The sequence below is a fragment of the Tachypleus tridentatus genome, chromosome 7, assembly GCF_004210375.1.
Source record: "Tachypleus tridentatus isolate NWPU-2018 chromosome 7, ASM421037v1, whole genome shotgun sequence".
NCBI lineage: Eukaryota > Metazoa > Arthropoda > Merostomata > Xiphosura > Limulidae > Tachypleus > Tachypleus tridentatus.
The window spans coordinates 109,965,285-109,988,784 of NC_134831.1; positions in this window are offsets into that span (position 1 = coordinate 109,965,285).

Sequence of the window (23,500 nt, forward strand, 5' to 3'; positions counted from 1 at the left end):
GAATTACTCAACATTACAGAGATTACTAGTGATTAGTAGTGTGAATTACTTTACATTACAGAAATTGAATAGTGATTAGTAGTGTGAATTACTCAACATTACAGAGATTGAATAGTGATCTGTATTGTGAATTACTTTACATTACAGATATTGAATAGTGATCTGTATTGTGAATTACTCAACATTACAGAGATTGAATAGTGATCTGTATTGTGAATTACTTTACATTACAGATATTGAATAGTGATCTGTATTGTGAATTACTCAACATTACAGAAGTTACTAGTGAATAGTGATCTGTAGTGTGAATTACTTTACATTACAGAGATTGAATAGTGATCTGTAGTGTGAATTACTTTACATTACAGAGATTGAATAGTGATCTGTATTGTGAATTACTTTACATTACAGAGATTGAATAGTGATCTGTATTGTGAATTACTCAACATTACAGAAGTTACTAGTGAATAGTGATCTGTAGTGTGAATTACTCAACATTACAGAAGTTACTAGTGAATAGTGATCTGTTGTGTGAATTAATCAACATGACAGAGATTGAATAGTGATCTGTAGTGTAAGTTACTCAACATTACAGAGATTGAATAGTGATCTGTATTGTGAATTACTCAACATTACAGATATTGAATAGTGATCTGTAGTGTGAATTACTCAACATTACAGATATTGAATAGTGATCTGTAGTGTGAATTACTCAACATTACAGAGATTACTAGTGAATAATGATCTGTAATGTGAATTACTCAACATTACAGAGATTACTAGTGAATAGTGATCTGTAGTGTGAATTACTCAACATTACAGAGATTACTAGTGAATAGTGATCTGTAGTGTGAATTACTCAACATTACAGAGATTACTAGTGAATAGTGATCTGTAGTGTCAATTACTCAACATTACATAGATTACTAGTGAATAGTGATCTGTAGTGTGAATTACTCAACATTACAGATATTGAATAGTGATCTGTAGTGTGAATCACTCAACATTACAGATATTACTAGTGAATAGTGATCTGTAGTGTGAATTACTCAACATTACAGAGATTACTAGTGAATAGTGATCTCTAGTGTGAAATACTCAACATTACAGAAGTTACCAGTGAATAGTGATCTATTCCACACCTATACCACACCTTACCAGCCTATAAAGGAAGATTTAAATACTGATGTATTCTACATAAAAGGACTATACCACACCTTACCAGCCTATAAAGAAAGATTTAAATACTGATGTATTCTACATAAAATGGCTATACCACACCTTACCAGCCTATAAAGAAAGATTTAAATACTGATATATTCTACATAAAAGGACTATACCACACCTTACCAGCCTATAAAGAAAGATTTAAATACTGATGTATTCTACATAAAAGGACTATACCACATCTTACCAGCCTATAAAGAAAGATTTAGATACTGATGTTTTCTACATAAAAGAACTATACCACACCTTACCAGCCTATAAAGAAAGATTTAAATACTGATGTATTCTACATAAAAGGACTATACCACACCTTACCAGCCTATAAAGAAAGATTTAAATACTGATGTATTTTGCATAAAATGGCTGTGCCACACCTTACCAGCCTATAAAGAAAGATTTAAATACTGGTGTATTCTACATAAAAGGACTATACCATACCTTACCGGCCTGAAGCGAAAGATTCAAATAGTGATGTATTCTAAAGGAAGGACTGTACTACACCTTGCCAGCCTTAAATAATGATGTATTCTATAATAGATACTGCACAAGACACTGCCGAGTGAAATGTGATGACCAATAATAATATAAAAGTCCATGCAAGGTAAATATCTGATGAAAGAAGGAAAATTCTCACATAAGATTGTTCATTTTACTACATGAGCATTGGAATACTGAAGATAAAAACCTTTATATTAGATATTGACATGATAAAATCTTGTATCCATATTTATGCACTATAGTACATTAAGTTGCTGTCAAAATTCTGCCCATGTTTGGTTGAAAACTGAAATGCCATAGGGTCTCCTTTATTATCCAGCCAAGGCGAACACGAGTCAACGTGAAAATTCCCTAAAAAACAGAAGTCATATATAGGAGTACAAAGAATCAACTGTTACGATTTCTCTTGTTAATGCGTTGTGTTTGATTGTCTGGTAAAAATAATGTAGGATTCAGTACACTTGATCATAACAGAATTAATTTTTATCCTACCATGACAAAAGATGTCTATAGACTAAATTTATGAAGAACCTTTCTCAACTCAGGACATCTAAGAAATTTCTGGATATCACACGTCATCACTCGGCTATATCAGTTTTGTCTCTAGCAAACAGTAAAAACGTAAGTTAAACTATTACAAACAGTTTTCAACTATTCCCCTTCCCGATATTGTGAAATCATAGCTCAAATAAAATAATAATGTATTAAATATGAACTTGCATAAATAGTATTAAAGTGTCTTTTTATAATTAAAAATTCATATTCACGAAAATATTAAATCAGCTAAATCATTAATCATGCTAAACAATGTTCAATCACAATTGTGTTTGAAAGAAAAAGTAACATTATTTATAGAAGCAACTTTTTGCTGGTTATGGTGCAAAGAAGGGATGACCTCTGATCTTTTACCGTTACTTCTTGTCTTTTCATTGTAGGGATTCTCTTCAGGTAAGTGTTCAAGGGAATCCATTATGAAAGTGGTCTAGACTAAAACCTTTTCCAAAGTAAGAGTGACTTCCAGCTTTCCTCTTGCTGGTACTTTATGGGAAAATGGAAACACTATGAAATTAGCAAAATACTAGCTGGTCGAAAGTTTAAGACCATACTGAAACGAAGCGTTTATCGGCAAACACGTAACGAAATTCACTCATTTGTGTTCAAGCATTAGCGCTGTCAACATCTCACAATGACATCTCCTTCTTATATTGGGTAAAAACATGGCAAATGCTTAAAAGTTGACAGAATTCGAAAGAGGCAGAATTGTCGAGCTGCAAAAGCAAGGTCTCTCTTAACGTGCCATCGCTGGGGAGATTAGGCGTAGTAAAACTGCTGTTGTAAATTTCTTAAAAGACCCTGAGGGATACGGAACGAGAATTTCAAGTGGTCAGCCTAAGAAATTTTCGCCGGCGTTGAGCAGGAGGATTTAATGGGTTGTTTGGCAAGACACCAGCCGATGGTCGAACCAGATTCAGGTGCTTACGGACGCAGAAGGCAGCTCAAAAACAATAAGACAGCATCTACAAGAGATAGGCTTTAAAAAGTGTAAACGTCTTCAAAGACCACGCCTCCTTCCACACCACGAAACAGCTCGGTTAAACTTTGCTGAGAAGCACCAAACATGGGATGTAGAAAATTGGAAGAAGGTTTTGTTCTCTCATGAGAAAAAAAATTAACCTGGATGGTCCAGATGGCTTCCAACATTTCTGGCACGATAAGGATATCCCACCAGAGACAATTTTTACACGACACAGTGGAGGAGGTTCCATCATGATATGGGGTGCTTTCTCCTTCCATGGAACAATGGACTTCAGGTTATAAAGGGACGTCAAACAGCAGCTGGCTACATTGACATGTTGGAGAGAGCATTCTTAATGACTGAAAGCCCTCGCTTGTGTGGAAACGACTGAATCTTTCAGCAGGACAATGCTGTAATCCATAACGCCCGCAGGACAAAGGACTTCTTCATGACAAATAACATGATTCTTTTGGACCATCCAGCGTGTTCGTAGCTTTAACTGAACCCCATTGAAAATGTTTGGGGGTGGATGGCAAGGGAAGTCTATAGAAATGGACGTCAATTTCAAACAGTGCATGATCTTCGTGAAGCCATTTCACCACTTGGAATAACATTCCAGCCAGCCTTCTGCAAACGCTTATATCAACCATGCCAAAGCGAATGTTTGAAGTTATTCACAAAGACGGCTGTGACCTCTTGTTGGGCATTTCCTACCCTGTTTAGGACTTCCTTTTGGTATGGTCTTAAACTTTTGACCAGCTAGTATTTAGGATGATTTCATATTGTTTACATTTTCCCGATTTATTTTTATTTTCCCTTTTCTTATTGTCATCTTTCGAAGCTCTACTCAAATAAGTGGTCTTAAGATTTTCACCTGCAGTGTATATACTTGTTGAAACGTCCTCTGTCTTATGGGTACTTCTTGAAACGTCTTCTATCTTATAGTATACATGTTGAAATTATTTCTGTCCTATCATACACTTGCTGAAATGTTTTCTATCTTATGGTATAGTTGTTGAAACGTCTTCTATCTTATGGTATACTTGTTGAAACGTCTTGTGTCTTATGGTATACCTGTTAAAATGTGTTTGTTTTATGGTAAACTTGTTGAAATTACTTCTAGCCTATTATATGCTTGTTGAAACGTCTTCTGTCTTATGGTGTACTTCTTGAAACGTCTTCTGTCTTATGGTGTACTTGTTGAGACGTATTCTGACTTATGGATATTTGGTGAAATGACTTATTTCCTATTATATATTTGTACAAAGTATTCTGCCTTTTTAAAACGTCTTATGTCTTATGGTGTACTTGTTGAAACGTCTTATCTCTTATGGTGTACTTGCTGAAATGACATAAGTCCCATTATATACCTGTAGAAAACACTTTTTGAAAGTCATCTGTCTTATTATATACTTGTTTAAATGTCTTATGTCTTATGGTACACTTGTTGAAATGATTTCTGTCTTATTAGATATTTGTTGAAAAGTGTACTGACCTATTATACACTTCTTGAAATGTCTTCTTTCTTATTATATACTTGTTGAGATTACTTCTGTCCAATTATATACTTGTCCCAATGTCTTCAGTCTTATGGTATACTTCTTCAAACGTCTTCTGTCTTATGATGAACTTTTTGAAACATCTTCTGTCTTAGGGTATAATTCTTGAAATTACTTCCGTCCTTTTATATACTTGTAGAAAAGTATTTTGTCTAATAGTGTACTAGTTGAAATGGTATCTGTCCTATAATATATTTGTACTAATTGAAATGGTATCTATCCTATAATATATTTGTTGAAACGTGTTCTGTTTGATGGTGTACTTGTTCAAACGTCTTCTGTCTTATGGTATACTTGTTGAAATGACTTCTGATCTATTATATACTTGTAGAAAAGTCTTCAGTCTTAGGGTGTATTTGCTGAAACGTCTTCTGTCCTATTATTTACTTGTTAAAACGTATTCTCCCTTGTAATGTATTCGTTAAAACGTGTTCTGTTTTATGGTATACTTGTTGAAAAGTCTTCTGTCTTATGGTATACTTGTTGAAAAGTCTTCTGTCTTATGGTATACTTGTTGAAATGACTTCTGTCCTTTTATATACTTGTTGAAAAGTCTTCTGTCTTGTGGTATATTTGTTGAAATGTGTTCTGTTTTATGGTATACTTGTTGAAAAGTATTCTGTCCTATTATATTCTTGTTGAAACGTCTTCTGTCTTCAGTTGTACTTGCTGAAATTTATTCTGTCATATGGTGTACTTGTTGAAAAATCTTCTGCCTTACTGTGCACTTGTTGGAACTTCTTCTGTCTTAGTGTGTACTTGTTGAAATGTGTTCTGTCTTAGTGTGTACTTGTTGAAATGTGTTCTGCCTTATTGCGTACTTGTTGAAATGTGTTCTGTCTTAGTGTGTACTTGTTGAAAAGTGTTCTGCCTTACTGTGCACTTGTTGGAACTTCTTCTGTCTTAGTGTGTACTTGTTGAAATGTGTTCTGTCTTAGTGTGTACTTGTTGAAATGTGTTCTGCCTTATTGTGTACTTGTTGAAATGTGTTCTGCCTTATTGTGTACTTGTTGAAATGTGTTCTGTCTTAGTGTGTACTTGTTGAAATGTGTTCTGTCTTAATGGTACTTGTTGAAATGTGTTCTGTCTTAGTGTGTACTTGTTGAAATGTGTTCTGTCTTAGTGTGTACTTGTTGAAATGTGTTCTGTCTTAGTGTGTACTTGTTGAAATGTGTTCTGTCTTAGTGTGTACTTGTTGAAATGTGTTCTGCCTTATTGTGTACTTGTTGAAATGTGTTCTGCCTTATTGTGTACTTGTTGAAATGTGTTCTGTCTTAGTGTGTACTTGTTGAAATGTGTTCTGTCTTAATGTGTACTTGTTGAAATGTGTTCTGTCTTAGTGTGTACTTGTTGAAATGTGTTCTGTGTTAATGTGTACTTGTTGAAATGTGTTCTGTCTTAGTGTGTACTTGTTGAAATGTGTTCTGTCTTAATGTGTACTTGTTGAAATGTATTCTGTCTTAGTGTGTACTTGTTGAAATGTGTTCTGTCTTATTGTGTACTTGTTGAAATGTGTTCTGTCTTATTGTGTACTTGTTGAAATGTGTTCTGCCTTATTGTGTACTTGTTGAAATGTGTTCTGCCTTATTGTGTACTTGTTGAAATGTGTTCTGTCTTAGTGTGTACTTGTTGAAACGTGTTCTGTCTTATTGTGTACTTGTTGAAATGTGTTCTGTCTTAGTGTGTACTTGTTGAAATGTGTTCTGTGTTAATGTGTACTTGTTGAAATGTGTTCTGTCTTAGTGTGTACTTGTTGAAATGTGTTCTGTCTTAATGTGTACTTGTTGAAATGTATTCTGTCTTAGTGTGTACTTGTTGAAATGTGTTCTGTCTTATTGTGTACTTGTTGAAATGTGTTCTGTCTTATTGTGTACTTGTTGAAAAGTCTATTGTCCTATTATATACCAGTGAAAACGACTTCTGTGTTATGGTACACTTCCTTCATCCTGAGTGAACAACTCTCTTATAAAAAAACAATTTTTTGGAGTTCGTTGCAACATACCATTTAAGTTACAAGTGGAACACCTTCTGTAATTTGGTGTACTTATTGAAAATATTTTATAACTACTAATCTAATTAATTCTTTCAGTTCTTCTAGACTACTCTAACAGGGAGCTGATGTTTCAGTACTACTTGGTATAATGATCTCGTAACTTCTGTATGGTGCCTTGCGTTGTTTATTTATGATTTTAGTGGATTAATGCTCTTTGTTAGATGCTTCCTTTGACATTTACATGTACTTTACATTGGATGCCCAACATGGCCACATGTACTTTACATTAGATGCCCAACATGGCCACATGTACTTTACATTGGATGCCCAACATGGCCAGGTTGTTAGAGCGCTCCACTCGTAATTTGAGGGTCGTGAGTTCAAATCCCCGTCACACAAAACGTGCTGTCCTTTCAGCCGTGGGAGCGTTATAATGTAGCAGTAAATTATATTACTTGTTGGTAAAAGATTAGCCCAAGAGTTGGCGGTGGGTGGTAATGATTAATTGCCTTATCTCTAATCTTAGATTGCTAAATGAGGGATGGCTAGCGCAGACAGCCCTCGTGTAGTTTTACATGAAACTAAAAACAAACAAACTTTACATCAGCATAATATATACATCATTATCCACTATAATTATGTACATACCAAATAATCCATCATTTCTTGTGATCCATCTGTTAAAACAAATGGACAAGTTTGTCCATATCTTCTGCTGAGTTGTCGTCCTCTCTCTCCTTACCCTGCTCCTAAACTTTATTCTGATGTGACACACCATATCTGTTTAATAAGACAGCAACGATTTGTTTATAGTTGTTGGAACTGTTAGCTGGAATAGTTGCTTAGTATTGTCAAGGTTGGTCTTTCCTGGACAGGCAGCAAAGTGGAAAATTTGGTATTTATCCACGTTACATCCATTTACTATGGCCGTTATTCCGAACTGAGCCCGACATGTCTTCCATGGCTGTTGTATTACTTTGGTTTCTCGACTGCGCTATGCTCCAGTCTGCAGTATTATGTACTTGATGAGGAGGGATGACGTAGCTGGAGTAGTACAGGAAAGTCCTTTAGTTACAGATGGTACAAGAGTGGTGGTAATAAATTGTTCTCCTATTCCAGTTTTCTTCTTTAAAGGATGCAGTCCGTGGGCAGAAAGAGAGACGTGCTTGGCTTAATCCTTATACACGCTCCTACAGTTCACATAATTAATATTCTGGACAAGATCTTCATCCTTATACACGCTCCTACAGTTCACATAATTAATATTCTGGAAAAGATCTTCATCCTTATACACGCTCCTACAGTTCACATAATTAATATTCTGGACAAGACCTTCATCCTTATACACGCTCCTACAGTTCACATAATTAATATTCTGGACAAGACCTTCATCCTTATACACGCTCCTACAGTTCACATAATTAATATTCTGGACAAGAACTTCATCCTTATACACGCTCCTACAGTTCACATAATTAATATTCTGGACAAGATCTTCATCCTTATACACGCTCCTACAGTTCACATAATTAATATTCTGGACAAGATCTTCATCCTTATACACGCTCCTACAGTTCACATAATTAATATTCTGGACAAGATCTTCATCCTTATACACGCTCCTACAGTTCACATAATTAATATTCTGGACAATATCTTCTTTTCTATTTACGTTTTTAATTCCTTAATTCGCTCTGTTCTTCTTCAATTTGTAATTTCAGTCTTTCTGTATTTTTGGTACTTCAGTTTTCTTGTCATTATCCTTCTGTGCATCTCCAACAGTTTCTTCCAACTTATCTTCAATCGACTTCAGTTTTGTTGTTAATTCTTTAAATCTCAAGTGTTTCTCTAGCCACTTGTCTCGTGCTTCAGTCTTATCTCTTCATAATTTCAAGTGTTTTCCTAGCCTCTTGTCTCGTTCTTCTGTCTTATCTCTTCATAATTTCAAGTGTTTTCCTAGCCTCTTGTCTCGTTCTTCTGTCTTATCTCTTCATAATTTCAAGTGTTTTCCTAGCCACTTGTCTCGTTCTTCTGTCTTATCTCTTCATAATTTCAAGTGTTTTCCTAGCCACTAGTTTCATTCTTCTGTCTTATCTCTTCATAATTTGAAGTGTTTTTCTAGCCACTTGTTTCATTCTTCTGTCTTATCTCTTCATAATTTGAAGTGTTTTTCTAGCCACTTGTTTCATTCTTCTCTCTTATCTCTTCATAATTTCAAGTGTTTTCCTAGCCTCTTGTCTCGTTCTTCTGTCTTATCTCTTCATAATTTCAAGTGTTTTCCTAGCCTCTTGTCTCGTTCTTCTGTCTTATCTCTTCATAATTTCAAGTGTTTTCCTAGCCACTTGTTTCATTCTTCTGTCTTATCTCTTCATAATTTCAAGTGTTTTCCTAGCCTCTTGTCTCGTTCTTCTGTCTTATCTCTTCATAATTTCAAGTGTTTTCCTAGCCACTTGTTTCATTCTTCTGTCTTATCTCTTCATAATTTCAAGTGTTTTCCTAGCCACTTGTTTCATTCTTCTGTCTTATCTCTTCATAATTTCAAGTGTTTTCTAGCCACTTGTTTCATTCTTCTGTCTTATCTCTTCATAATTTCAAGTGTTTTTCTAGCCACTTGTTTCATTCTTCTGTCTTATCTCTTCATAATTTCAAGTGTTTTCCTAGCCTCTTGTCTCGTTCTTCTGTCTTATCTCTTCATAATTTCAAGTGTTTTCCTAGCCTCTTGTCTCGTTCTTCTGTCTTATCTCTTCATAATTTCAAGTGTTTTCCTAGCCTCTTGTCTCGTTCTTCTGTCTTATCTCTTCATAATTTCAAGTGTTTTCTAGCCACTTGTTTCATTCTTCTGTCTTATCTCTTCATAATTTCAAGTGTTTTTCTAGCCACTTGTTTCATTCTTCTGTCTTATCTCTTCATAATTTCAAGTGTTTTCTAGCCCCTTGTTTCATTCTTCTCTCTTATCTCTTCATAATTTCAAGTGTTTTCCTAGCCTCTTGTCTCGTTCTTCTGTCTTATCTCTTCATAATTTCAAGTGTTTTCCTAGCCTCTTGTCTCGTTCTTCTGTCTTATCTCTTCATAATTTCAAGTGTTTTTCTAGCCACTTGTTTCATTCTTCTGTCTTATCTCTTCATAATTTCAAGTGTTTTCCTAGCCTCTTGTCTCGTTCTTCTGTCTTATCTCTTCATAATTTCAAGTGTTTTCCTAGCCACTTGTTTCATTCTTCTGTCTTATCTCTTCATAATTTCAAGTGTTTTCCTAGCCACTTGTTTCATTCTTCTGTCTTATCTCTTCATAATTTCAAGTGTTTTCTAGCCACTTGTTTCATTCTTCTGTCTTATCTCTTCATAATTTCAAGTGTTTTTCTAGCCACTTGTTTCATTCTTCTGTCTTATCTCTTCATAATTTCAAGTGTTTTCCTAGCCTCTTGTCTCGTTCTTCTGTCTTATCTCTTCATAATTTCAAGTGTTTTCCTAGCCTCTTGTCTCGTTCTTCTGTCTTATCTCTTCATAATTTCAAGTGTTTTCCTAGCCTCTTGTCTCGTTCTTCTGTCTTATCTCTTCATAATTTCAAGTGTTTTCTAGCCACTTGTTTCATTCTTCTGTCTTATCTCTTCATAATTTCAGTGTTTTTCTAGCCACTTGTTTCATTCTTCTGTCTTATCTCTTCATAATTTCAAGTGTTTTCCTAGCCTCTTGTCTCGTTCTTCTGTCTTATCTCTTCATAATTTCAAGTGTTTTCCTAGCCTCATGTCTCGTTCTTCTGTCTTATCTCTTCATAATTTCAAGTGTTTTCCTAGCCTCTTGTCTCGTTCTTCTGTCTTATCTCTTCATAATTTCAAGTGTTTTCCTAGCCACTTGTTTCATTCTTCTGTCTTATCTCTTCATAATTTCAAGTGTTTTCTATCCACTTGTTTCATTCTTCTGTCTTATATCTTCATAATTTCAAGTGCTTTCCTATCCACTTGTTTCATTCTTCTGTCTTATCTCTTCATAATTTCAAGTGTTTTCTAGCCACTTGTTTCATTCTTCTGTCTTATCTCTTCATAATTTCAAGTGTTTTTTCTAGCCACTTGTTTCATTCTTCTGTCTTATCTCTTCATAATTTCAAGTGTTTTCTAGCCACTTGTTTCATTCTTCTGTCTTATCTCTTCATAATTTCAAGTGTTTTCCTAGCCACTTGTTTCATTCTTCTGTCTTATCTCTTCATAATTTCAAGTGTTTTCCTAGCCTCTTGTCTCGTTCTTCTGTCTTATCTCTTCATAATTTCAAGTGTTTTCCTAGCCTCTTGTCTCGTTCTTCTGTCTTATCTCTTCATAATTTCAAGTGTTTTCCTAGCCACTTGTTTCATTCTTCTGTCTTATCTCTTCATAATTTCAAGTGTTTTCTAGCCACTTGTTTCATTCTTCTGTCTTATATCTTCATAATTTCAAGTGCTTTCCTATCCACTTGTTTCATTCTTCTGTCTTATCTCTTCATAATTTCAAGTGTTTTCTAGCCACTTGTTTCATTCTTCTGTCTTATCTCTTCATAATTTGAAGTGTTTTTCTAGCCACTTGTTTCATTCTTCTGTCTTATCTCTTCATAATTTCAAGTGTTTTCTAGCCACTTGTTTCATTCTTCTGTCTTATCTCTTCATAATTTCAAGTGTTTTCCTAGCCACTTGTTTCATTCTTCTGTCTTATCTCTTCATAATTTCAAGTGTTTTCTAGCCTCTTGTCTCGTTCTTCTGTCTTATCTCTTCATAATTTCAAGTGTTTTCCTAGCCACTTGTTTCATTCTTCTGTCTTATCTCTTCATAATTTCAAGTGTTTTCTAGCCACTTGTTTCATTCTTCTGTCTTATCTCTTCATAATTTCAAGTGTTTTTCTAGCCACTTGTTTCATTCTTCTGTCTTATCTCTTCATAATTTCAAGTGTTTTCCTAGCCTCTTGTCTCGTTCTTCTGTCTTATCTCTTCATAATTTCAAGTGTTTTCCTAGCCACTTGTTTCATTCTTCTGTCTTATCTCTTCATAATTTCAAGTGTTTTCCTAGCCTCTTGTCTCGTTCTTCTGTCTTATCTCTTCATAATTTTAAGTGTTTTCCTAGCCACTTGTTTCATTCTTCTGTCTTATCTCTTCATAATTTCAAGTGTTTTCTAGCCACTTGTTTCATTCTTCTGTCTTATCTCTTCATAATTTCAAGTGTTTTTCTAGCCACTTGTTTCATTCTTCTGTCTTATCTCTTCATAATTTCAAGTGTTTTCCTAGCCTCTTGTCTCGTTCTTCTGTCTTATCTCTTCATAATTTCAAGTGTTTTCCTAGCCTCTTGTCTCGTTCTTCTGTCTTATCTCTTCATAATTTCAAGTGTTTTCCTAGCCACTTGTTTCATTCTTCTGTCTTATCTCTTCATAATTTCAAGTGTTTTCCTAGCCTCTTGTCTCGTTCTTCTGTCTTATCTCTTCATAATTTCAAGTGTTTTCCTAGCCACTTGTTTCATTCTTCTGTCTTATCTCTTCATAATTTCAAGTGTTTTCCTAGCCACTTGTTTCATTCTTCTGTCTTATCTCTTCATAATTTCAAGTGTTTTCTAGCCACTTGTTTCGTTCTTCTGTCTTATCTCTTCATAATTTCAAGTGTTTTCTAGCCACTTGTTTCATTCTTCTGTCTTATCTCTTCATAATTTCAAGTGTTTTCCTAGCCTCTTGTCTCGTTCTTCTGTCTTATCTCTTCATAATTTCAAGTGTTTTCCTAGCCTCTTGTCTCGTTCTTCTGTCTTATCTCTTCATAATTTCAAGTGTTTTCCTAGCCTCTTGTCTCGTTCTTCTGTCTTATCTCTTCATAATTTCAAGTGTTTTCCTAGCCTCTTGTCTCGTTCTTCTGTCTTATCTCTTCATAATTTCAAGTGTTTTCCTAGCCACTTGTCTCGTTCTTCTGTCTTATCTCTTCATAATTTCAAGTGTTTTCCTAGCCACTTGTTTCATTCTTCTGTCTTATCTCTTCATAATTTGAAGTGTTTTTCTAGCCACTTGTTTCATTCTTCTGTCTTATCTCTTCATAATTTGAAGTGTTTTTCTAGCCACTTGTTTCATTCTTCTCTCTTATCTCTTCATAATTTCAAGTGTTTTCCTAGCCTCTTGTCTCGTTCTTCTGTCTTATCTCTTCATAATTTCAAGTGTTTTCCTAGCCTCTTGTCTCGTTCTTCTGTCTTATCTCTTCATAATTTCAAGTGTTTTCCTAGCCACTTGTTTCATTCTTCTGTCTTATCTCTTCATAATTTCAAGTGTTTTCCTAGCCTCTTGTCTCGTTCTTCTGTCTTATCTCTTCATAATTTCAAGTGTTTTCCTAGCCACTTGTTTTCATTCTTCTGTCTTATCTCTTCATAATTTCAAGTGTTTTCCTAGCCACTTGTTTCATTCTTCTGTCTTATCTCTTCATAATTTCAAGTGTTTTCTAGCCACTTGTTTCATTCTTCTGTCTTATCTCTTCATAATTTCAAGTGTTTTTCTAGCCACTTGTTTCATTCTTCTGTCTTATCTCTTCATAATTTCAAGTGTTTTCCTAGCCTCTTGTCTCGTTCTTCTGTCTTATCTCTTCATAATTTCAAGTGTTTTCCTAGCCTCTTGTCTCGTTCTTCTGTCTTATCTCTTCATAATTTCAAGTGTTTTCCTAGCCTCTTGTCTCGTTCTTCTGTCTTATCTCTTCATAATTTCAAGTGTTTTCTAGCCACTTGTTTCATTCTTCTGTCTTATCTCTTCATAATTTCAAGTGTTTTTCTAGCCACTTGTTTCATTCTTCTGTCTTATCTCTTCATAATTTCAGTGTTTTCTAGCCACTTGTTTCATTCTTCTGTCTTATCTCTTCATAATTTCAAGTGTTTTCCTAGCCTCTTGTCTCGTTCTTCTGTCTTATCTCTTCATAATTTCAAGTGTTTTTCTAGCCACTTGTTTCATTCTTCTGTCTTATCTCTTCATAATTTGAAGTGTTTTTCTAGCCACTTGTTTCATTCTTCTGTCTTATCTCTTCATAATTTCAAGTGTTTTCCTAGCCTCTTGTCTCGTTCTTCTGTCTTATCTCTTCATAATTTCAAGTGTTTTCCTAGCCTCTTGTCTCGTTCTTCTGTCTTATCTCTTCATAATTTCAAGTGTTTTTCTAGCCACTTGTTTCATTCTTCTGTCTTATCTCTTCATAATTTCAAGTGTTTTCCTAGCCTCTTGTCTCGTTCTTCTGTCTTATCTCTTCATAATTTCAAGTGTTTTCCTAGCCACTTGTTTCATTCTTCTGTCTTATCTCTTCATAATTTCAAGTGTTTTCCTAGCCACTTGTTTCATTCTTCTGTCTTATCTCTTCATAATTTCAAGTGTTTTCCTAGCCACTTGTTTCATTCTTCTGTCTTATCTCTTCATAATTTCAAGTGTTTTTCTAGCCACTTGTTTCATTCTTCTGTCTTATCTCTTCATAATTTCAAGTGTTTTCCTAGCCTCTTGTCTCGTTCTTCTGTCTTATCTCTTCATAATTTCAAGTGTTTTCCTAGCCTCTTGTCTCGTTCTTCTGTCTTATCTCTTCATAATTTCAAGTGTTTTCCTAGCCTCTTGTCTCGTTCTTCTGTCTTATCTCTTCATAATTTCAAGTGTTTTCTAGCCACTTGTTTCATTCTTCTGTCTTATCTCTTCATAATTTCAAGTGTTTTCTAGCCACTTGTTTCATTCTTCTGTCTTATCTCTTCATAATTTCAAGTGTTTTCCTAGCCTCTTGTCTCGTTCTTCTGTCTTATCTCTTCATAATTTCAAGTGTTTTCCTAGCCTCTTGTCTCGTTCTTCTGTCTTATCTCTTCATAATTTCAAGTGTTTTCCTAGCCTCTTGTCTCGTTCTTCTGTCTTATCTCTTCATAATTTCAAGTGTTTTCCTAGCCACTTGTTTCATTCTTCTGTCTTATCTCTTCATAATTTCAAGTGTTTTCTATCCACTTGTTTCATTCTTCTGTCTTATATCTTCATAATTTCAAGTGCTTTCCTATCCACTTGTTTCATTCTTCTGTCTTATCTCTTCATAATTTCAAGTGTTTTCTAGCCACTTGTTTCATTCTTCTGTCTTATCTCTTCATAATTTGAAGTGTTTTTCTAGCCACTTGTTTCATTCTTATGTCTTATCTCTTCATAATTTCAAGTGTTTTCTAGCCACTTGTTTCATTCTTCTGTCTTATCTCTTCATAATTTCAAGTGTTTTCCTAGCCACTTGTTTCATTCTTCTGTCTTATCTCTTCATAATTTCAAGTGTTTTCCTAGCCTCTTGTCTCGTTCTTCTGTCTTATCTCTTCATAATTTCAAGTGTTTTTCCTAGCCTCTTGTCTCGTTCTTCTGTCTTATCTCTTCATAATTTCAAGTGTTTTCCTAGCCACTTGTTTCATTCTTCTGTCTTATCTCTTCATAATTTCAAGTGTTTTCTATCCACTTGTTTCATTCTTCTGTCTTATATCTTCATAATTTCAAGTGCTTTCCTATCCACTTGTTTCATTCTTCTGTCTTATCTCTTCATAATTTCAAGTGTTTTCTAGCCACTTGTTTCATTCTTCTGTCTTATCTCTTCATAATTTGAGTGTTTTTTCTAGCCACTTGTTTCATTCTTCTGTCTTATCTCTTCATAATTTCAAGTGTTTTCCTAGCCACTTGTTTCATTCTTCTGTCTTATCTCTTCATAATTTCAAGTGTTTTCCTAGCCACTTGTTTCATTCTTCTGTCTTATCTCTTCATAATTTCAAGTGTTTTTCTAGCCTCTTGTCTCGTTCTTCTGTCTTATCTCTTCATAATTTCAAGTGTTTTCCTAGCCACTTGTTTCATTCTTCTGTCTTATCTCTTCATAATTTCAAGTGTTTTCTAGCCACTTGTTTCATTCTTCTGTCTTATCTCTTCATAATTTCAAGTGTTTTTCTAGCCACTTGTTTCATTCTTCTGTCTTATCTCTTCATAATTTCAAGTGTTTTCCTAGCCTCTTGTCTCGTTCTTCTGTCTTATCTCTTCATAATTTCAAGTGTTTTCCTAGCCACTTGTTTCATTCTTCTGTCTTATCTCTTCATAATTTCAAGTGTTTTCCTAGCCTCTTGTCTCGTTCTTCTGTCTTATCTCTTCATAATTTTAAGTGTTTTCCTAGCCACTTGTTTCATTCTTCTGTCTTATCTCTTCATAATTTCAAGTGTTTTCTAGCCACTTGTTTCATTCTTCTGTCTTATCTCTTCATAATTTGAAGTGTTTTTCTAGCCACTTGTTTCATTCTTCTGTCTTATCTCTTCATAATTTCAAGTGTTTTCCTAGCCTCTTGTCTCGTTCTTCTGTCTTATCTCTTCATAATTTCAAGTGTTTTCCTAGCCTCTTGTCTCGTTCTTCTGTCTTATCTCTTCATAATTTCAAGTGTTTTCCTAGCCACTTGTTTCATTCTTCTGTCTTATCTCTTCATAATTTCAAGTGTTTTCCTAGCCTCTTGTCTCGTTCTTCTGTCTTATCTCTTCATAATTTCAAGTGTTTTCCTAGCCACTTGTTTCATTCTTCTGTCTTATCTCTTCATAATTTCAAGTGTTTTCCTAGCCACTTGTTTCATTCTTCTGTCTTATCTCTTCATAATTTCAAGTGTTTTCTAGCCACTTGTTTCATTCTTCTGTCTTATCTCTTCATAATTTCAAGTGTTTTTCTAGCCACTTGTTTCATTCTTCTGTCTTATCTCTTCATAATTTCAAGTGTTTTCCTAGCCTCTTGTTTCATTCTTCTGTCTTATCTCTTCATAATTTCAAGTGTTTTCCTAGCCTCTTGTCTCGTTCTTCTGTCTTATCTCTTCATAATTTCAAGTGTTTTCCTAGCCTCTTGTCTCGTTCTTCTGTCTTATCTCTTCATAATTTCAAGTGTTTTCCTAGCCACTTGTCTCGTTCTTCTGTCTTATCTCTTCATAATTTCAAGTGTTTTCCTAGCCACTTGTTTCATTCTTCTGTCTTATCTCTTCATAATTTCAAGTGTTTTTCTAGCCACTTGTTTCATTCTTCTGTCTTATCTCTTCATAATTTGAAGTGTTTTTCTAGCCACTTGTTTCATTCTTCTCTCTTATCTCTTCATAATTTCAAGTGTTTTCCTAGCCTCTTGTCTCGTTCTTCTGTCTTATCTCTTCATAATTTCAAGTGTTTTCCTAGCCTCTTGTCTCGTTCTTCTGTCTTATCTCTTCATAATTTCAAGTGTTTTCCTAGCCACTTGTTTCATTCTTCTGTCTTATCTCTTCATAATTTCAAGTGTTTTCCTAGCCTCTTGTCTCGTTCTTCTGTCTTATCTCTTCATAATTTCAAGTGTTTTCCTAGCCACTTGTTTCATTCTTCTGTCTTATCTCTTCATAATTTCAAGTGTTTTCCTAGACACTTGTTTCATTCTTCTGTCTTATCTCTTCATAATTTCAAGTGTTTTCTAGCCACTTGTTTCATTCTTCTGTCTTATCTCTTCATAATTTCAAGTGTTTTCTAGCCACTTGTTTCATTCTTCTGTCTTATCTCTTCATAATTTCAAGTGTTTTCCTAGCCTCTTGTCTCGTTCTTCTGTCTTATCTCTTCATAATTTCAAGTGTTTTCCTAGCCTCTTGTCTCGTTCTTCTGTCTTATCTCTTCATAATTTCAAGTGTTTTCCTAGCCTCTTGTCTCGTTCTTCTGTCTTATCTCTTCATAATTTCAAGTGTTTTCTAGCCACTTGTTTCATTCTTCTGTCTTATCTCTTCATAATTTCAAGTGTTTTTCTAGCCACTTGTTTCATTCTTCTGTCTTATCTCTTCATAATTTGAAGTGTTTTTCTAGCCACTTGTTTCATTCTTCTCTCTTATCTCTTCATAATTTCAAGTGTTTTCCTAGCCTCTTGTCTCGTTCTTCTGTCTTATCTCTTCATAATTTCAAGTGTTTTCCTAGCCTCTTGTCTCGTTCTTCTGTCTTATCTCTTCATAATTTCAAGTGTTTTCTAGCCACTTGTTTCATTCTTCTGTCTTATCTCTTCATAATTTCAAGTGTTTTCCTAGCCTCTTGTCTCGTTCTTCTGTCTTATCTCTTCATAATTTCAAGTGTTTTCCTAGCCACTTGTTTCATTCTTCTGTCTTATCTCTTCATAATTTCAAGTGTTTTCCTAGCCACTTGTTTCATTCTTCTGTCTTATCTCTTCATAATTTCAAGTGTTTTCTAGCCACTTGTTTCATTCTTCTGTCTTATCTCTTCATAATTTCAAGTGTTTTCTAGCCACTTGTTTCATTCTTCTGTCTTATCTCTTCATAATTTCAAGTGTTTTCCTAGCCTCTTGTCTCGTTCTTCTGTCTTATCTCTTCATAATTTCAAGTGTTTTCCTAGCCTCTTGTCTCGTTCTTCTGTCTTATCTCTTCATAATTTCAAGTGTTTTTCCTAGCCTCTTGTCTCGTTCTTCTGTCTTATCTCTTCATAATTTCAAGTGTTTTCTAGCCACTTGTTTCATTCTTCTGTCTTATCTCTTCATAATTTCAAGTGTTTTTCTAGCCACTTGTTTCATTCTTCTGTCTTATCTCTTCATAATTTCAAGTGTTTTCCTAGCCTCTTGTCTCGTTCTTCTGTCTTATCTCTTCATAATTTCAAGTGTTTTCCTAGCCTCTTGTCTCGTTCTTCTGTCTTATCTCTTCATAATTTCAAGTGTTTTCCTAGCCTCTTGTCTCGTTCTTCTGTCTTATCTCTTCATAATTTCAAGTGTTTTCCTAGCCACTTGTTTCATTCTTCTGTCTTATCTCTTCATAATTTCAAGTGTTTTCTATCCACTTGTTTCATTCTTCTGTCTTATATCTTCATAATTTCAAGTGCTTTCCTATCCACTTGTTTCATTCTTCTGTCTTATCTCTTCATAATTTCAAGTGTTTTCCTAGCCACTTGTTTCATTCTTCTGTCTTATCTCTTCATAATTTCAAGTGTTTTCCTAGCCACTTGTTTCATTCTTCTGTCTTATCTCTTCATAATTTCAAGTGTTTTCTAGCCACTTGTTTCATTCTTCTGTCTTATCTCTTCATAATTTCAAGTGTTTTCCTAGCCACTTGTTTCATTCTTCTGTCTTATCTCTTCATAATTTCAAGTGTTTTCTAGCCTCTTGTCTCGTTCTTCTGTCTTATCTCTTCATAATTTCAAGTGTTTTCCTAGCCACTTGTTTCATTCTTCTGTCTTATCTCTTCATAATTTCAAGTGTTTTTCTAGCCACTTGTTTCATTCTTCTGTCTTATCTCTTCATAATTTCAAGTGTTTTCTAGCCACTTGTTTCATTCTTCTGTCTTATCTCTTCATAATTTCAAGTGTTTTCCTAGCCTCTTGTCTCGTTCTTCTGTCTTATCTCTTCATAATTTCAAGTGTTTTCCTAGCCACTTGTTTCATTCTTCTGTCTTATCTCTTCATAATTTCAAGTGTTTTCCTAGCCTCTTGTCTCGTTCTTCTGTCTTATCTCTTCATAATTTCAAGTGTTTTCCTAGCCACTTGTTTCATTCTTCTGTCTTATCTCTTCATAATTTCAAGTGTTTTCTAGCCACTTGTTTCATTCTTCTGTCTTATCTCTTCATAATTTGAAGTGTTTTTCTAGCCACTTGTTTCATTCTTCTCTCTTATCTCTTCATAATTTCAAGTGTTTTCCTAGCCTCTTGTCTCGTTCTTCTGTCTTATCTCTTCATAATTTCAAGTGTTTTCCTAGCCTCTTGTCTCGTTCTTCTGTCTTATCTCTTCATAATTTCAAGTGTTTTCCTAGCCACTTGTTTCATTCTTCTGTCTTATCTCTTCATAATTTCAAGTGTTTTCCTAGCCTCTTGTTTCGTTCTTCTGTCTTATCTCTTCATAATTTCAAGTGTTTTCCTAGCCACTTGTTTCATTCTTCTGTCTTATCTCTTCATAATTTCAAGTGTTTTCCTAGCCACTTGTTTCATTCTTCTGTCTTATCTCTTCATAATTTCAAGTGTTTTCTAGCCACTTGTTTCATTCTTCTGTCTTATCTCTTCATAATTTCAAGTGTTTTTCTAGCCACTTGTTTCATTCTTCTGTCTTATCTCTTCATAATTTCAAGTGTTTTCCTAGCCTCTTGTCTCGTTCTTCTGTCTTATCTCTTCATAATTTCAAGTGTTTTCCTAGCCTCTTGTCTCGTTCTTCTGTCTTATCTCTTCATAATTTCAAGTGTTTTCCTAGCCTCTTGTCTCGTTCTTCTGTCTTATCTCTTCATAATTTCAAGTGTTTTCTAGCCACTTGTTTCATTCTTCTGTCTTATCTCTTCATAATTTCAAGTGTTTTTCTAGCCACTTGTTTCATTCTTCTGTCTTATCTCTTCATAATTTCAAGTGTTTTCCTAGCCACTTGTTTCATTCTTCTGTCTTATCTCTTCATAATTTCAAGTGTTTTCCTAGCCTCTTGTCTCGTTCTTCTGTCTTATCTCTTCATAATTTCAAGTGTTTTCCTAGCCTCTTGTCTCGTTCTTCTGTCTTATCTCTTCATAATTTCAAGTGTTTTTCTAGCCACTTGTTTCAGTCTTATCTCTTCATAATTTCAAGTGTTTTCCTAGCCTCTTGTCTCTTCTGTCTTATCTCTTCATAATTTCAAGTGTTTTCCTAGCCACTTGTTTCGTTCTTCTGTCTTATCTCTTCATAATTTCAAGTGTTTTCCTAGCCACTTGTTTCATTCTTCTGTCTTATCTCTTCATAATTTCAAGTGTTTTCCTAGCCACTTGTTTCATTCTTCTGTCTTATCTCTTCATAATTTCAAGTGTTTTCCTAGCCTCTTGTCTCGTTCTTCTGTCTTATCTCTTCATAATTTCAAGTGTTTTCCTAGCCTCTTGTCTTCGTTCTTCTGTCTTATCTCTTCATAATTTCAAGTGTTTTCCTAGCCACTTGTTTCGTTCTTCTGTCTTATCTCTTCATAATTTCAAGTGTTTTCCTAGCCTCTTGTCTCGTTCTTCTGTCTTATCTCTTCATAATTTCAAGTGTTTTCCTAGCCTCTTGTCTCGTTCTTCTGTCTTATCTCTTCATAATTTCAAGTGTTTTCTAGCCACTTGTTTCATTCTTCTGTCTTATCTCTTCATAATTTCAAGTGTTTTCCTAGCCTCTTGTCTCGTTCTTCTGTCTTATCTCTTCATAATTTCAAGTGTTTTCCTAGCCACTTGTTTCATTCTTCTGTCTTATCTCTTCATAATTTCAAGTGTTTTCCTAGCCACTTGTTTCATTCTTCTGTCTTATCTCTTCATAATTTCAAGTGTTTTCCTAGCCACTTGTTTCATTCTTCTGTCTTATCTCTTCATAATTTCAAGTGTTTTTCTAGCCACTTGTTTCATTCTTCTGTCTTATCTCTTCATAATTTCAAGTGTTTTCCTAGCCTCTTGTCTCGTTCTTCTGTCTTATCTCTTCATAATTTCAAGTGTTTTCCTAGCCTCTTGTCTCGTTCTTCTGTCTTATCTCTTCATAATTTCAAGTGTTTTCCTAGCCTCTTGTCTCGTTCTTCTGTCTTATCTCTTCATAATTTCAAGTGTTTTCCTAGCCACTTGTTTCATTCTTCTGTCTTATCTCTTCATAATTTCAAGTGTTTTCTAGCCACTTGTTTCATTCTTCTGTCTTATCTCTTCATAATTTCAAGTGTTTTCCTAGCCTCTTGTCTCGTTCTTCTGTCTTATCTCTTCATAATTTCAAGTGTTTTCCTAGCCTCTTGTCTCGTTCTTCTGTCTTATCTCTTCATAATTTCAAGTGTTTTCCTAGCCTCTTGTCTCGTTCTTCTGTCTTATCTCTTCATAATTTCAAGTGTTTTCCTAGCCACTTGTTTCATTCTTCTGTCTTATCTCTTCATAATTTCAAGTGTTTTCTATCCACTTGTTTCATTCTTCTGTCTTATATCTTCATAATTTCAAGTGCTTTCCTATCCACTTGTTTCATTCTTCTGTCTTATCTCTTCATAATTTCAAGTGTTTTCTAGCCACTTGTTTCATTCTTCTGTCTTATCTCTTCATAATTTCAAGTGTTTTCTAGCCACTTGTTTCATTCTTCTGTCTTATCTCTTCATAATTTCAAGTGTTTTCTAGCCACTTGTTTCATTCTTCTGTCTTATCTCTTCATAATTTCAAGTGTTTTCCTAGCCACTTGTTTCATTCTTCTGTCTTATCTCTTCATAATTTCAAGTGTTTTCTAGCCTCTTGTCTCATTCTTCTGTCTTATCTCTTCATAATTTCAAGTGTTTTCCTAGCCACTTGTTTCATTCTTCTGTCTTATCTCTTCATAATTTGAAGTGTTTTCTAGCCACTTGTTTCATTCTTCTGTCTTATCTCTTCATAATTTCAAGTGTTTTTCTAGCCACTTGTTTCATTCTTCTGTCTTATCTCTTCATAATTTCAAGTGTTTTCCTAGCCTCTTGTCTCGTTCTTCTGTCTTATCTCTTCATAATTTCAAGTGTTTTCCTAGCCACTTGTTTCATTCTTCTGTCTTATCTCTTCATAATTTCAAGTGTTTTCCTAGCCTCTTGTCTCGTTCTTCTGTCTTATCTCTTCATAATTTCAAGTGTTTTCCTAGCCACTTGTTTCATTCTTCTGTCTTATCTCTTCATAATTTCAAGTGTTTTCTAGCCACTTGTTTCATTCTTCTGTCTTATCTCTTCATAATTTCAAGTGTTTTTCTAGCCACTTGTTTCATTCTTCTCTCTTATCTCTTCATAATTTCAAGTGTTTTCCTAGCCTCTTGTCTCGTTCTTCTGTCTTATCTCTTCATAATTTCAAGTGTTTTCCTAGCCTCTTGTCTCTGTTCTTCTGTCTTATCTCTTCATAATTTCAAGTGTTTTCCTAGCCACTTGTTTCATTCTTCTGTCTTATCTCTTCATAATTTCAAGTGTTTTCCTAGCCTCTTGTTTCTCAGTTCTTCTGTCTTATCTCTTCATAATTTCAAGTGTTTTCCTAGCCACTTGTTTCATTCTTCTGTCTTATCTCTTCATAATTTCAAGTGTTTTCCTAGCCACTTGTTTCATTCTTCTGTCTTATCTCTTCATAATTTCAAGTGTTTTCCTAGCCACTTGTTTCATTCTTCTGTCTTATCTCTTCATAATTTCAAGTGTTTTTCTAGCCACTTGTTTCATTCTTCTGTCTTATCTCTTCATAATTTCAAGTGTTTTCCTAGCCTCTTGTCTCGTTCTTCTGTCTTATCTCTTCATAATTTCAAGTGTTTTCCTAGCCTCTTGTCTCGTTCTTCTGTCTTATCTCTTCATAATTTCAAGTGTTTTCCTAGCCTCTTGTCTCGTTCTTCTGTCTTATCTCTTCATAATTTCAAGTGTTTTCTAGCCACTTGTTTCATTCTTCTGTCTTATCTCTTCATAATTTCAAGTGTTTTTCTAGCCACTTGTTTCGTTCTTCTGTCTTATCTCTTCATAATTTCAAGTGTTTTTCTAGCCACTTGTTTCATTCTTCTGTCTTATCTCTTCATAATTTCAAGTGTTTTCCTAGCCTCTTGTCTCGTTCTTCTGTCTTATCTCTTCATAATTTCAAGTGTTTTCCTAGCCTCTTGTCTCGTTCTTCTGTCTTATCTCTTCATAATTTCAAGTGTTTTCCTAGCCACTTGTTTCATTCTTCTGTCTTATCTCTTCATAATTTCAAGTGTTTTCCTAGCCTCTTGTCTCGTTCTTCTGTCTTATCTCTTCATAATTTCAAGTGTTTTCCTAGCCACTTGTTTCATTCTTCTGTCTTATCTCTTCATAATTTCAAGTGTTTTCCTAGCCACTTGT